Source organism: Cnephaeus nilssonii (assembly GCF_951640355.1).
Source record: "Cnephaeus nilssonii genome assembly, chromosome: 2".
Classification (NCBI taxonomy): domain Eukaryota; kingdom Metazoa; phylum Chordata; class Mammalia; order Chiroptera; family Vespertilionidae; genus Cnephaeus; species Cnephaeus nilssonii.
This window is the reverse complement of record NC_137073.1, coordinates 15,889,286-15,902,268: the sequence shown is the minus strand read 5'-3', so window position 1 is coordinate 15,902,268 and position 12,983 is coordinate 15,889,286.

Sequence of the window (12,983 nt, the reverse complement as noted above, 5' to 3'; positions counted from 1 at the left end):
GTAGCCGAAACTGGTTTGGCTCAGTGGATAGAGCCTCGGCTTGAGGACTGAAAGGTCCCAGGTTCGATTCTGGTCAAGGGCATGGACCTTGGTTGCGCGCACATCCCCGGTAGGGGGTGTGCAGGAGGCAGCTGGTCGATGTTTCTAGCTCTCTATCCCTCTTCCTCTCTGTAAGAAATCAATAAAATGTATTTTTTTTAAATGCTATAGTAAACTGTGTTTAGGCCCAGAACACCTCGTTGCAAAAAAAATTAAGAGGAATTAGAAAATCCATATAATATGAAAGGACAGTAGGGCACTTAAAAGTGAGGTGGGTGTGTAAAATGCAGACTTCGAAGCCCTACAACCTTTCTAGAAATGGGCTGCAAATTTATTTTTATTTTTTTATACTTTATTGATTTCCGAGAGGAAGGGAGAGGGAGAGAGAAACATCAATGATGAGAGACAATCATCATTTGGTTGCCTCCAGCACCCCACCCCCGCCCCCCACACCCCACTGGGGATTGAGTCTGAAACTCGGGGCATATGACCTGGAGACTTCCTGGTTCATAAGTTGATGCACAACCAGTGAGCCAAGCTGTGGATTACAAATGTAGATCCAATCCTTCCAGAATCCACTTTGAAGAGAACTGGTTATAAGATTTGACAAATTAATGTGTCAGGGGTTGCTAATTGTCCCCTGGTGTACATTGTCTCACTCCTCCTCTTCCTTCTCCTCTTCTTTTTTATTTTTTTAAATAACTGCTTTATTATATCTTCTTGTAGTAATAGAATCTTACCCCCTATAGCAGGCAAATAGCTGTCAAGCTAGGTTTATGTTTCTTGGCCTCCCTTGGGGCAAAAGTGAAGCTATGTGCCAAAGTTTTTACCAATGGACAAGAGTGAAAGGGATGTAGGCAACTTCTGTGTCATGTCCTCAAAAGAAAATTGCCTAATTGTTAACAACTGGTGAAACTAGGTGAAGGGTATATAGTTGTTTACTGCATTATTCTTTCAAATAATCCTATTTGAAAAATATTTAAATAAAAAGATAGAGTTTTTTAAAAAAAGGAATTTGCTTGCTTTCCTTCTCCTCTATCTCCCCTTTCCCCATGGAACATGGATGCAGTGGTAAGCCCCTTCAATCATACAAGAGAGGCAAAACCCTACCTAGGTTCTTGCTACTCAAAATATGATCTGTGGTCCTGTTACAGAAAACCGAAGAAGAACAAAGCAATACTTAGAGAGATGGAGTTACATTTATTACGTGCAGGTCCAGAGGAAAATGTCTCTCAAATTCTGGGCCCCAACATGCAGGAATTTTCCCTATTTATATGTTTTTACCTTCTTTGTCTCCCAAATATGGGGTGTTTCTGGCCCCTTTTGCAAGTTCTTAAAGAGCCTGTATGTGCTGGGCCTTGAGACCTCAACCAGAGGTCTGGCCTGGTGCCAGCACTGATAACCTTGTCTGGGGAAGGTTTAATGGCCTCTCTGAAGTGGGAGTAGTCTTAGCAAGCAAGAATTTACAGAAGCCAAATAGCAGGGTTAAAATTTCAAACAGCAGTTTTTATATAAGATGGATGCTTCAGTCCAGCAGCAGCATCATCACTTGGGAGCTTGTTAAAAATGCAGAACCTCAGGCCTCACCCAGATTGACTGAGTCATAATTTGCATTTAAGACAATGCATTTAACAGATCCCTAAGTGATTTATATGCATATTAAAGTGTGAGAAGCATGCCCTAGCTGATGATAGAGTAACAACATTCTACTGTTTCTAGGGTTCAATGTACACCTGAACTTAAAATGAGTTTCAGGTAAACTGTCCAAACTGAAAAGGGCATACATATCCATTCAAACTTTAAAAACACTCTTTTTAAACACAAATGAGAAAATAATAATGATAGCTCTTTTCCCAGGGCTTCCTATGTGCCAGGCACTGTGTTAAGCATCTTACACAGGATCTCATTTATTCTCAATACGGTTGTTTCAGTCACGTACCATATGTTACTGCAGGGATATTCAAGATGGTTGTCCTCCTAAAAACAGTCCATCTTCTCCCATTGTATGGGTGGTATTGACTCCACCCACAAAATGGTCTTAACCTTCTAACCCAGTGGTCGGCAAACTGCAGCTCCAGAGCCACATGCGGCTCTTTGGCCCCTTGAGTGTGGCTCTTCCACAAAATACCACGTGCGGGCACGCACGTACAGTGTGATTGAAACTTGTGGCCCATGTGCAGAAGTCGGTTTTCAGCTCTCAAAAGGAATTTCAATCGTTGTACTGTTGATACTTGGCTCTATTGACTAATGAGTTTGCCGACCACTGTTCTAACCCAGTAAGGTCAGCCATTCCCCCTTGGCTTGGTGATTGGCTCAGATAACTCAGCATGTGGGAGGGATATCTCTTCATCACAGGGATTGGCTCAGGAAAGGTCTAATCAGCAATGAACTCAGTACTGATTGGTCCTCCTACTCTTTGCCTTCCTGGGTTTTTTTCTTTCTTTTTTTTTAAAGATATATTTTATTGATTTTTTTTACAGAGAGGAAGGGGGATAGAGAGATGAGAGAGAAACATTGATCAGCTGCCTCCTGCACACCCCCCACTGGGGATGTGCCCGAAACCAAGGTACATGCCCTTGACCTGAATCGAACCTGGGACCCTTCAGTCCACAGGCCAATGCTCTATGCACTGAGCCAAACCGGTTAGGGCTCTTTTTCTTTCTTTTTGAAGTTAGTTATTTTTTCTTTTTTTAATTTTTTAATATTTTAAAAATTGATTTCAGAGAGGAATGGAAAGGGAGAGACAGACAGAAATATCGATGATGAGAATCAGCAGCCTCCTGCACGCCCCCACCAGGACCGAGCTTGCAACCAGGCATGCCCCCCGCCCCCACTCAATTGAACAGTGACCTCCTGGTTCATAGGTCAACATTTAACCACTGAGCCATGCTGGCCAGGCTTTTTAGTGTGTTTTGAGATAGTTCTTCCACTTGATCTAAGAGACTGCTGGCTTTGTGATAACCATCCTCTCCTTTAATGTATCTACTGAATTAAATTTTAAAAAACAAACAAAACATGCTTTTCAGTTCAAAAAGTTTTGCTACAATCAAATCTCCAGTCCTTAGATTGGAAGTAGAGGTGTGATCTGTCTCTTCCAGAAGTACTGTTTCAGCAGGAAACAATTCTGAGAGTTCTGCCTGCTCCCAGTCCCTCTGGCTCCAAGATCTCTACAGGTTTATTATTATTTTTATTTTTTAATATATATATTTTTTGATTTTTTACAGAGAGGAAGGGAGAGGGATAGAAAGTTAGAAACATCGATGAGAAGGAAACATCTATCAGCTGCCTCCTGGATACCCCCTACTGGGGATGTGCCCGCAACCAAGGTACATGCCCTTGACCGGAATCGAACCTGGGACCCTTCAGTCCACAGGCCGATGCTCTATGCCAATGTTGGCGAACCTATGACACACGTGTCAGCACTGACACGTGTAGCCATTTCTGATGACACGTGGCCGCTGAGACGGCCGCATGCCGAGGATGAAACATTTGCTGCTCCTGAGGATGCAACATTTGCGAAATAATGTTTTTCCTCAAAGTGACACACTACCCGAGTTATGCTCAGTTTTTTGGTGAAGTTTGACACACCAAGCTCAAAAGGTTGCCCATCACTGCTCTATGCACTGAGCCAAACCAGTTAGGGCTATTTTTCTCTTGCCTACTCATGGCTCTTTCAATCCTCTGGCCATGGGTCAAGCAGAGAGATACCTAGAGGCACTACCAGTGGACAAAGCCAGCAGTCTTTACTCCTCTAGTCTAGCCACATTCCAAGCTGCCAAGTAAACACCCGTCCTTTATGGAGCACTTGGGAAAAATCCCTCAATTCCTGCCTCCTCAGCTGTAGAACCCTCCCCCAGCCTCAGAGAGAAGAAGGTAATCAGGTTCCTCTGGGCCAGGAAGTGCAACAAGCTTCCATCTATATTTGCAGGCTCAGTCCTTCCCGAGCCCTGGCTTAATTACTCTGCTAAAAGTAATACATACTATACATATAAGAGTCAACTTTCTCTGCAGTTCCACAGATATCTAAGGCCAAGATCTCTTCAGAAATTAAGGCATTTTAATTTTCACCTCTCCCCTCTGGTTCCCAGGCTCTCATCTGGCCTAGAGAGGAACAAAGTTGGGTACTGCTCTCTTATACCAACTAGGGTGGATCGCACTGCCTAGGGCCCTACTCACTATACTCCATCAGATGGACTGGGGTTGGGGAGAGGGGATAGCAGGGGCTGGTGATCAGGTTTCCTCAGCAAATACAAAGACATTCAGGTATAAATGGCATTGCAATGAGCAGTCTTGTACAGAAACTGCACACGGCTCAGTTATTTCCTTAGGGAAAATTCCTGGAATGCTGGTTAAAATTTTTCAAGTGAGAAGGCTCCTGTCTCACACATCCTTACCAAGAGTTAAGGTGTTATCATTCCTTCTCTGCAAACGAGGTGAAAAACATCTCACTATTTTAATGTGTATTTTAGTAAGTTTGATCACTTTTTCTTATTTTCATTAGCCATTTATATTTCTTCTCTATATGATTTCTACAGATGTGTCCAACATGATATTTTGATTTAATTTGGGGGAATTTTCTGACATAAACATTTTTTTAGAAGTATGCATGCCCATGGTAACTTTTTAAAAGCAAAACAAAAGGGTATATGGAAAGTAAGTTTCCCTCCCTCTGACTCCGAATACCAGAATTCTCCAGGTAACTACTGCTACCAGTGTCTGGTATCCTCTCAGAGATTTTATTTACACAGACAAGCAATGTGACATTTTCATAAATAAAAAGCGAGTATGAGGGAGATGAGGGCCATGCTTGGATATTGGATTCTTTTCTTCCTTCTTCCAAAACAGACAGTGGGCACTGTGCCAGGAGCTGTGGGTATAAATGGTGACTGAGATACATTCTCTACCTTTGAGAAGATGTGAGATTACAAGATGGTTTGATAAGGATTTCAACAGAGGTACTTACACAGGACAATGGAATGAGTGAATGTGTATTTACTAAGTGTCTGTTACATGCTACTCATTGTGTTACAGTACTTCCTGAATGTCCTCACTTTCCTAATGGCCCTGAAAGGTAGGTATTGTTGTCCCATTTACAGATGATGAAAGACACCCACCCCAACCAGGTCTTTGTAGCATGCAGCATGAAGCTTCTTTCCCCAGCAACACCATGAAGAATGAAAGCCAAGGGACAAATGAATTGGTTCATCATTTATTTTTTAAAAATATATATTTTATTGATTTTTTTACAGAGAGGAAGGGAGAGGGATAGAGAGTTAGAAACATCAATGAGAGAAACATTGATCAGCTGGATGTGCCTGCAACCAAGGTACATGCCCTTGATGGGAATCAAACCTGGGACCTTTCAGTCCGAAGGCCAATGCTCTATCCACTGAGCCAAACCAGTTAGGGCTGGTTCATCATTTAGACATGATGCCTTCTCTTGGATCATAATTTTCCTGACACACCCAGGAGGACAGCTAAGTTTCCAAAAGCAGTCTTTCCAGGAAGACCTTAAAAACATTTTTCCAGGGTCTCAGAAACAGATCATGAACCAACACTTTCATGGCAAGCCCTGGGGGACAGTCAGCTTATTGACCAACTCTCTGTAGCTGAGGAAAGCAAAGTTATATATTGGCTAAGATCTAAGCAATTAGTGGCAGAGATTGGGGAAGGAACTCAATTTTAAAATTCCAAATCCCTACACCACAGCACTGGTGTCATTAATGTGGAAAATATGTAACGGTGGGGCTGTTTCAATGTTTGGTATCATTAGGCATACTTTTGAAGAAGCAAATGGCCAACTCTACTCCCTGCTTCAGGCTCTGAACCTGATCTCAGTTCTGCTGAGTCTTGGGGCACAATGCCCCTAGATCAACAATTTTCAACCGGTGTGCTGCAAGAGACACACTAGTGTGAGCAAGGATTTTTAACACATGCAATACCAGACTATTTAGTCAGGGGCACTGACCTCTTTTCCGTTAGACTTTTAAATAAAAAAATGCCAACAGCCAATGCAACAATAGCCGTCCAATGTGAATGAATGAAAATTATAACCTTTTTATTGTCAGATCAGCAAAAGATATATTTTGTGTGTGCCAGAATTTTAGTAATTAGTTTATGTTGTTGGAGAGTGGGAATTTTTGAGCATGCTTCCAGAGAGGCCGTGGACTATGCCCCAGATAGAGTTGTCAGTGCTGACACTAGGCCAGGCCTTGAGATATGGTCTCATGGGCCCTTCCCAGCACGTAGCCTTCTTTCACAGAACACTGTCAGCTTTCTGAAGAAAAGGATGACCCTGTGAATAACATGGTCGTCATTGGCATGATCCTGACGTTGCTTGGAAAAAACTGTTTTGTCTTGGGTTACTTGTTCTGCAAAAACCGGATATGGTTAATGTGCTTAAAAGCGGTCCTACACAAAGGGTCACTGCTGCTCTCTGGTCTCCCTACACGGAGAATGGCAGAGCAGTCACCTGGCTAGTCACTCGCCCGGCCGGCCGGCTAATAAAGGCTCCCTAAATTTTAATTTGGTCTGGGCTCCAGTGGTCATTCACTCGCATCCGCTCCACAACATTGTGTGCCATGAGATGAAAAATGCTGATAACTGCTGCCCTAGATTACATTGACTAGCAACCAGGCCTAAGCCGATCTGAATGAACTTTGTCCACACGAAGACAACCCCCTGTTACATTCCACCCCGATACATTCCACCTGGTTACATTACACATACCCACAGCCCAAGACACAGAGGACAGCTCAGGCCAAGCCTAGGACCAGCACTCCGGGCTACTCATTCACCTCACGCCCGCAGGACCCGTTTTGGGCCCACAGGGCACTGCCGGCTGCACCCAACTTTCAGTATCGACAATCCTTCAGGTTCCAGAGTCTCCTTGTCTTCTTGCTTGCTTCCTGCCGTGAAACATTACAAACCTGGGGAGTCACCCTAAGTTAGCTCCACTTCAGGGCGCCAGCCTGCAAGGAGCTCACCGGGGAGACCCAGGCAGCGGAACCGGAAATATTTGCTTGGAAACCCGGAAAAAAACTACATCTCCCAGCATGCCCAGTGAGCTATCGGTCTGGCGTTACTGGTCAACACTGGAAAACTGGCCTGGCACTGATTGGCCGAGTTGTTCAGGTGGTTGGAGCATCCTCCCAGACACCAAAAGGCGGGCCCCTGTGGTCTGGGCTGTGGGGGTGCGGGACGGGCTCCTAGTGGGCACCCGGCACCTGAGCGCGGGGAGGTGAGGCGGGGGTGGGGGTGGGGGTGGGGGGCTTCCCCAGTGCGCGAGCCCTGGCGTCCCAGGAAGGATAGTAGGAGGAGTGAGAGGGAGCTCAGCAGACAACCTGCATTCTCACCACACCCCCGCCTCCAGGTAGCTGGAGAGAGGTCGCAGCTCCCTGCCCATGCACCTCGGGAGATTGGTCGCCACCACCCACCCTCAGTTCCCCATCCCAGCCTGGGGGGCCTGCTGGCCTCTGGTCGCCATCTGTGGGGTGATGGCCCCTGCTTGTACCTGCCTTGGCCTGGTGCTGCTGCTCACCTGCTCCACCATCCCGCCACAGTCCCCGTCTTGTCAGAGCCCATTGGGGCTGCCAGCACCATGTTGCGGAGGCCAGCCATGTTCTGCACTGCCCCCTGGTGTTCAGCACACATCATAGCGAGTGGTCGAACTCCTGATTGAACAATTTGCATATTAGGCTTTAATTATATAGGATATATTTTTATTGATTTCAGAGAGGAAGGGGGGGAGAGGGAGAGAAACATCAATGATGAGAGAGTATCATTGATTGGCTGCCTCTTGCAAGCCCCCTACTGGGGATCGAGCCTGCAACCCAGGCATGTGCCCTGACCTGAATTGAACTGTGACCTCCTGGTTCAAAGGTGGCTCAACCACTGAGCCACTCCAGCCTGGTTTGTCTTATATTTTTTTAACATCCCTCCTTGCATTAACAGCCTGGGGAGGATAGGGATATGACATAAGTGTACATGTATAGAAATCTGTGAATATTCTGCAACCTCCAGTCCCTTTGGATACCTCATAAGTATATTTGTTGTATACACTTGTACTGTTGTTTAATGTTTTGATTTTACTGTTTTTTTGTGTATTTGCATCAGGCTTAGCTCTAGATTGCAAGCTCTTACTAGGCAGTGATTATGTCTGTCTGATGTGCAATTTGACATCTAATAAATGCTTTTGTTGTTGTTGTTGTTGTTGTTGTTGTTGTTAATCTTCAACCATAGGGAGTGGAAGGGAAGGAAGGAGAGAGAAACATTGATGTGAAAGAGACACATGGATTGGTTGTCTCCCTTGACCGGGAATCAAACCCTTAACCCTTTGTGCATGGGCCAACACTCTAATCACTGAGCACACCAGCCTAGGCTAACTGCTTTTTTATGATGGCAATGAGGTGATTTTTTTAAATTTTTTTTTTACATTTAAGTGGTTTTAGATGCAATGAGGTGAATTTTGAAAACTGTTGGGCTTGTGGTTTAGACAGAGCCCATTAATAATGGAGGTAAAGTCATATGCTCCTGGGAACTCAGAAGAAAATTCCAGTGATGCTCTGGGAGACAACACTAGACATCAAGTTCACCTCCTCTCTGTTCCACCTTGGCAGTACAGGGGCAGCGATTAGTGGGTGGAAGGTGAGTGTGCGCTGGCTGGGGCTCCCAGAAATCTTTGCTCAGTCTTGGAGAAGAACCCCTGCAACTTGTGCTCGGCCACCAGCAGGGCACGCCTATGGAAATGCCAAGACCAGATGCACTAGAATTGCTACCAAGGTTGGGAACTGAAATTCACAGGCTCACTTCTGGTGCCCTGCTAGCTCCAACTCCAGCTGTTCTTTTCTGTATTCTGCTTATCTGTTTCTCACTCTCTAGTTGCATTGTCTTTCTTACAGTTCATCAAATATACCAGGCTATTAAATTTCTCAAGAATTGTGAACATTCTTTTCCTTTTACCTGGAATATACCCCCATCTCTGCCTCCTTTATTTTGCCCTCCTCATAACACCCATTTCTCAGAGGGTTCCTCAATGGCCTGGCCCCTCTTCACACTGACAGAGATGCCAGGCAGTAAGAAACAAGGTTTCCTCGGCTCTCCCTCCTGGGAGCACGCCCTTGCCTTTCCTTCCTCCCTACCCCCCAGGTGCTGTTATCATTACCTTACTCCCTCCCAAGCTCCAAGGACTCTTCCTTTGCCAGTATAACTTGTTTCCTAAGCCCATTTCTCCTACAAATTACTTTTTCTACCTCTGTGACTTACCAAACAAATGCTCTCCTATAGTTGGGGGAAAGAAAGAAACAAGGCTTCCTCAGGTTGGGTGACCGGACAGTGTACGTTCTGTAGAGGGGCCCGGTCCTCATCCATAGGCATTGGTACCTATGCCCCATCTGCCCATCAAGTCCCAAGCCCAGGGGAGGAGACACCAGGCTCAGCTCCCCACTATTTTGGTCAGTTTGGGGGCCATCACCAATCCAGCACGCCACCCCGGGATAAGGGGTGCTCCCGTGTGGAGGTGGGACAGGAAGACAGGGACAATGTTACCTGCATTGTGTTGATAATTCTGCAACCAAATGCTACAGATTGGGACCAGCCAAAGATGACAGACACTCAGGAGGCTGTTATAATACAATGAGGGTGAGATGAGGGCCTGTAGTGGGGGTCAAAGGAATGAGGAAAAAGGGTTGACTTTGAGATAGATTTAAAGGCAAAAGTAATAATTTAGTGGGATGAGAAAGCAGAGATGATGGTTGGTAGCTTTGTGGAGAGAAGACCTGTTGCCTCCTCATGAATTTACAGTTTTTCTAAACTTTCTAGGGAGATGCTTTACTCACAAGTGAGTGTGACATTGCAGTTATGGTGCATGCCATAGAGAAGAGGCACATCATGCTATGAGAGAGATTTCATTTGGCCAGGAAGGTCAGGAAGCCTATGTTCTTCTGAGGAGCGCTGGGAGCAACACAATGACTTGGAGTTTATTGGTTGGAGACTTCTGGAAAGAGCACAGGGTAGTGGGCTGACTTCTCTAATGGAGACCCTTACAAGGACCTCAGCTAATGCGTCAGCTGACCCCATGTATAGTAAGCTTATCCTGTTCACCTGTACTTTCTCTGTTTCTAGGAAAAAACAGCCAGAAGTTGGAGAACCCAGGTGCCCAACAACACCCTATGGACAGAGTATGACGTTCCTACGTACAGTCCCAGCTGGTATGAAGCTGTCCTCAAAGTATCCTTTGGAACACAATTGTCCTATCCCATCCACCTGCCTCAGGAGGTCCCTTACTCACTAGGAGCAAATTTCTTCAACAGAAAGGACTTTCTCCTTGGCTCTGATATCCCTTTCCTAAGGGTACATATCTGGCTTCTGATTGATCTACGACCTTCAATTCCTGGATCAGAGCAGACTCTTACTGTCACCTTCTAGAACAGAACCTCTTTCCCAGGGAATTATCTTGCTCAATGTGGTATATGCCTCAGAACTAGACATACAGGGGCATGTTCTGCAGAGATGTCTGGGTCTCCAAATGTTTTACTTCACCTTCACCCTGAAAACAAACTTCCCTTGTGGGCTCCTTCTCTGTGTTGAGGAGCTAAGACCAACATATTTTCCCATCAGCATATGAGAGGATAAAAAAGCTGTGGTACATTTACACAATGGAATACTATGTTAAGCAAAATAAGTCAGTCAGAGAAAGACAAATACCATATAATCTCACTAATGAACAAAATAAACTGACCAAGAAAATGGAACCAGAAGCATGGATACATGGAACAGACTGCTGGGTGCCAGAGGGAGGGGAGGACGTGACTAGATAAAGAAGGTGAGGGGGTTAGCTAATGAACATATACTATACGCATACCCCACGGACACAGACAATAGTGTGGTAAAGGCCAAGGGAGGGGGAGGTGGGGTTGGGTAGAAATGGCCAAAGAGAGGGAAAATAGGGGATATCGGCAATAGTGTCAACCTTAAAAGTTTAAAAATAAAAAAGACTGACAGATTTTTACAAAGCCTTTGTGTGGGGCATTCTAGAAGCTATAACTTGATCCCCCTCATTCCCAGTTCTCTGCCTCTGCCCATTGCCTTTCCAAGGTATTGACAGAAAAAACCAGGGATCCAGAGGCAAAGGCCTACATGACTGAAAGTCCAGCATCTTATAACTTAAAACAATGAGGACAGCCCCCAAATGAAATATTGTACCTTGTAAAGTGACAAGTTCCCCATCTATGAAAATTTCTAACAAGAATTTGGATGACGGTCTATTAAGGTATGATAGAAGGATCTATGCAACAGCTGGACTATGGACAATCTTGGTTTTTCTTTCAGCAATAGACTGTGATTTTTTTTTAAATTGATTTCTGAGAGGAAGAGAGAGGGAGAGAGAGATAGAAACATCAATGATGAGAGAGAATCATGGATCAGCTGCCTCCTGCACGCCCCACACTGGGGACCGAGCCCGCACCCTGGGCATGTGCCCTTGACTGGAATCGAGCCTGGGACCCTTCAGTCCGCAGGCCGGCGCTCTATCCACTGAGCCAACCGTCCAGGGCTAGACTGTGATTTTTAAAAAAATCCTCACCCAAGGATATTTTTCCATTGATTTTAGAGAGATTAGGAGAGAGAGGGAAAGACAGAGAGAAACACCGATGTGAGAGAAACACATTGATTGTTTGCCTCCTACACGAGCCCTGACCAGGGCCTGGGCCAGGGAGGAGACTGCAACCGAGGTACGTGCCCATAACTGGAATCGAACCTGGGACCCTTCAGTCCACAGGCCATCGCTCTATCTACTGAGCCAAACCAGCTAGAGCTAGACTGCGATTTTGAAAAGGTTTGTAAAGTAGAATGTGGGGTAGTTAGAGGCAGACTTGATCACCTTCCCAGTTTTGCTGTAGGTTGGCTTTGCCTGAGGCAGCATTGCCCACTGGTCCACACTTGCAGTAATATCTAGACAAGACCCCTGAGAGCCACCCCGAGGGGGAACCGGGCCTCTTAAGGAATGAGGCATTTATGCTCCATGGAGCTTTTGCCTTAGCTAGGGTACTTATCATGCTGAGAGACATAACTCAGATTTTCTTATTTAAACCTTATTGAGTTGAAGAAACAGATTTGAAAGGGGAACTAGAGCAAGGGTTAAATCTAGGTCTGTCCAAAGCCAAAGTTCATTCACACTTGGTGCATGGTATGAATGTTTGTGTGCCCCCCCAACCCTACCACAATTCATATGTTGAAATCCTAACCCCCAAAGATGATGGTATTAGGAGGCAGGAATCTTTTAGACGTACTTAGTTCTTGGGGGTGGGAGGGGGGAGCACTTATGAATGGGACCCTTATAAAAGAGACCCCAGAGAGCTCCTTCACCCCTTCAATCATGCTCACATGACACAGAGGACTCAGCCTGCTATGAACCAGGAAGAGGATTCGCATCAGAACATGACCTGCCTATGCTGGCTCCTTGATCTTAGATTTCAAGCTCCAGAACTATAAGAAATAAATGTCTGTTGTTTATAAGCCTCCAAATCTGTGGTATTTTGTTATAGCAGCCCAAGCAGACTAAAAACACTTGGCTATGCTGAACTGTCTCTAGACACTCCTTTCTTAGAGTTTTCCAAAAGGTAAAAACCTCCCTCAGGGCATTGTCTTCGGTCTGAACACCCACACTCTGCATGAACTCTACTTCTCTGCAGTATTACTTCCTGAGCTCTATCATTTCCTAAGAGTGTGTCACTCTCAGAATCCGTCAACTCAGATTTTCTCTCCTGATGATGAAAGCATACTGCTCCTGTCCTCTCCTGACAAGGCTGAATCCTTTGTATAGGTGCCCCCCCCCCGCCCCAATCACTCGCAACAGACATGCCCATATCCCATGCCCCTGTTCTCATACCTCCCAGTGGGACACTGGTGAGCCCTAATTTGTAACCATCTTTAGATGTTCTGCCTTC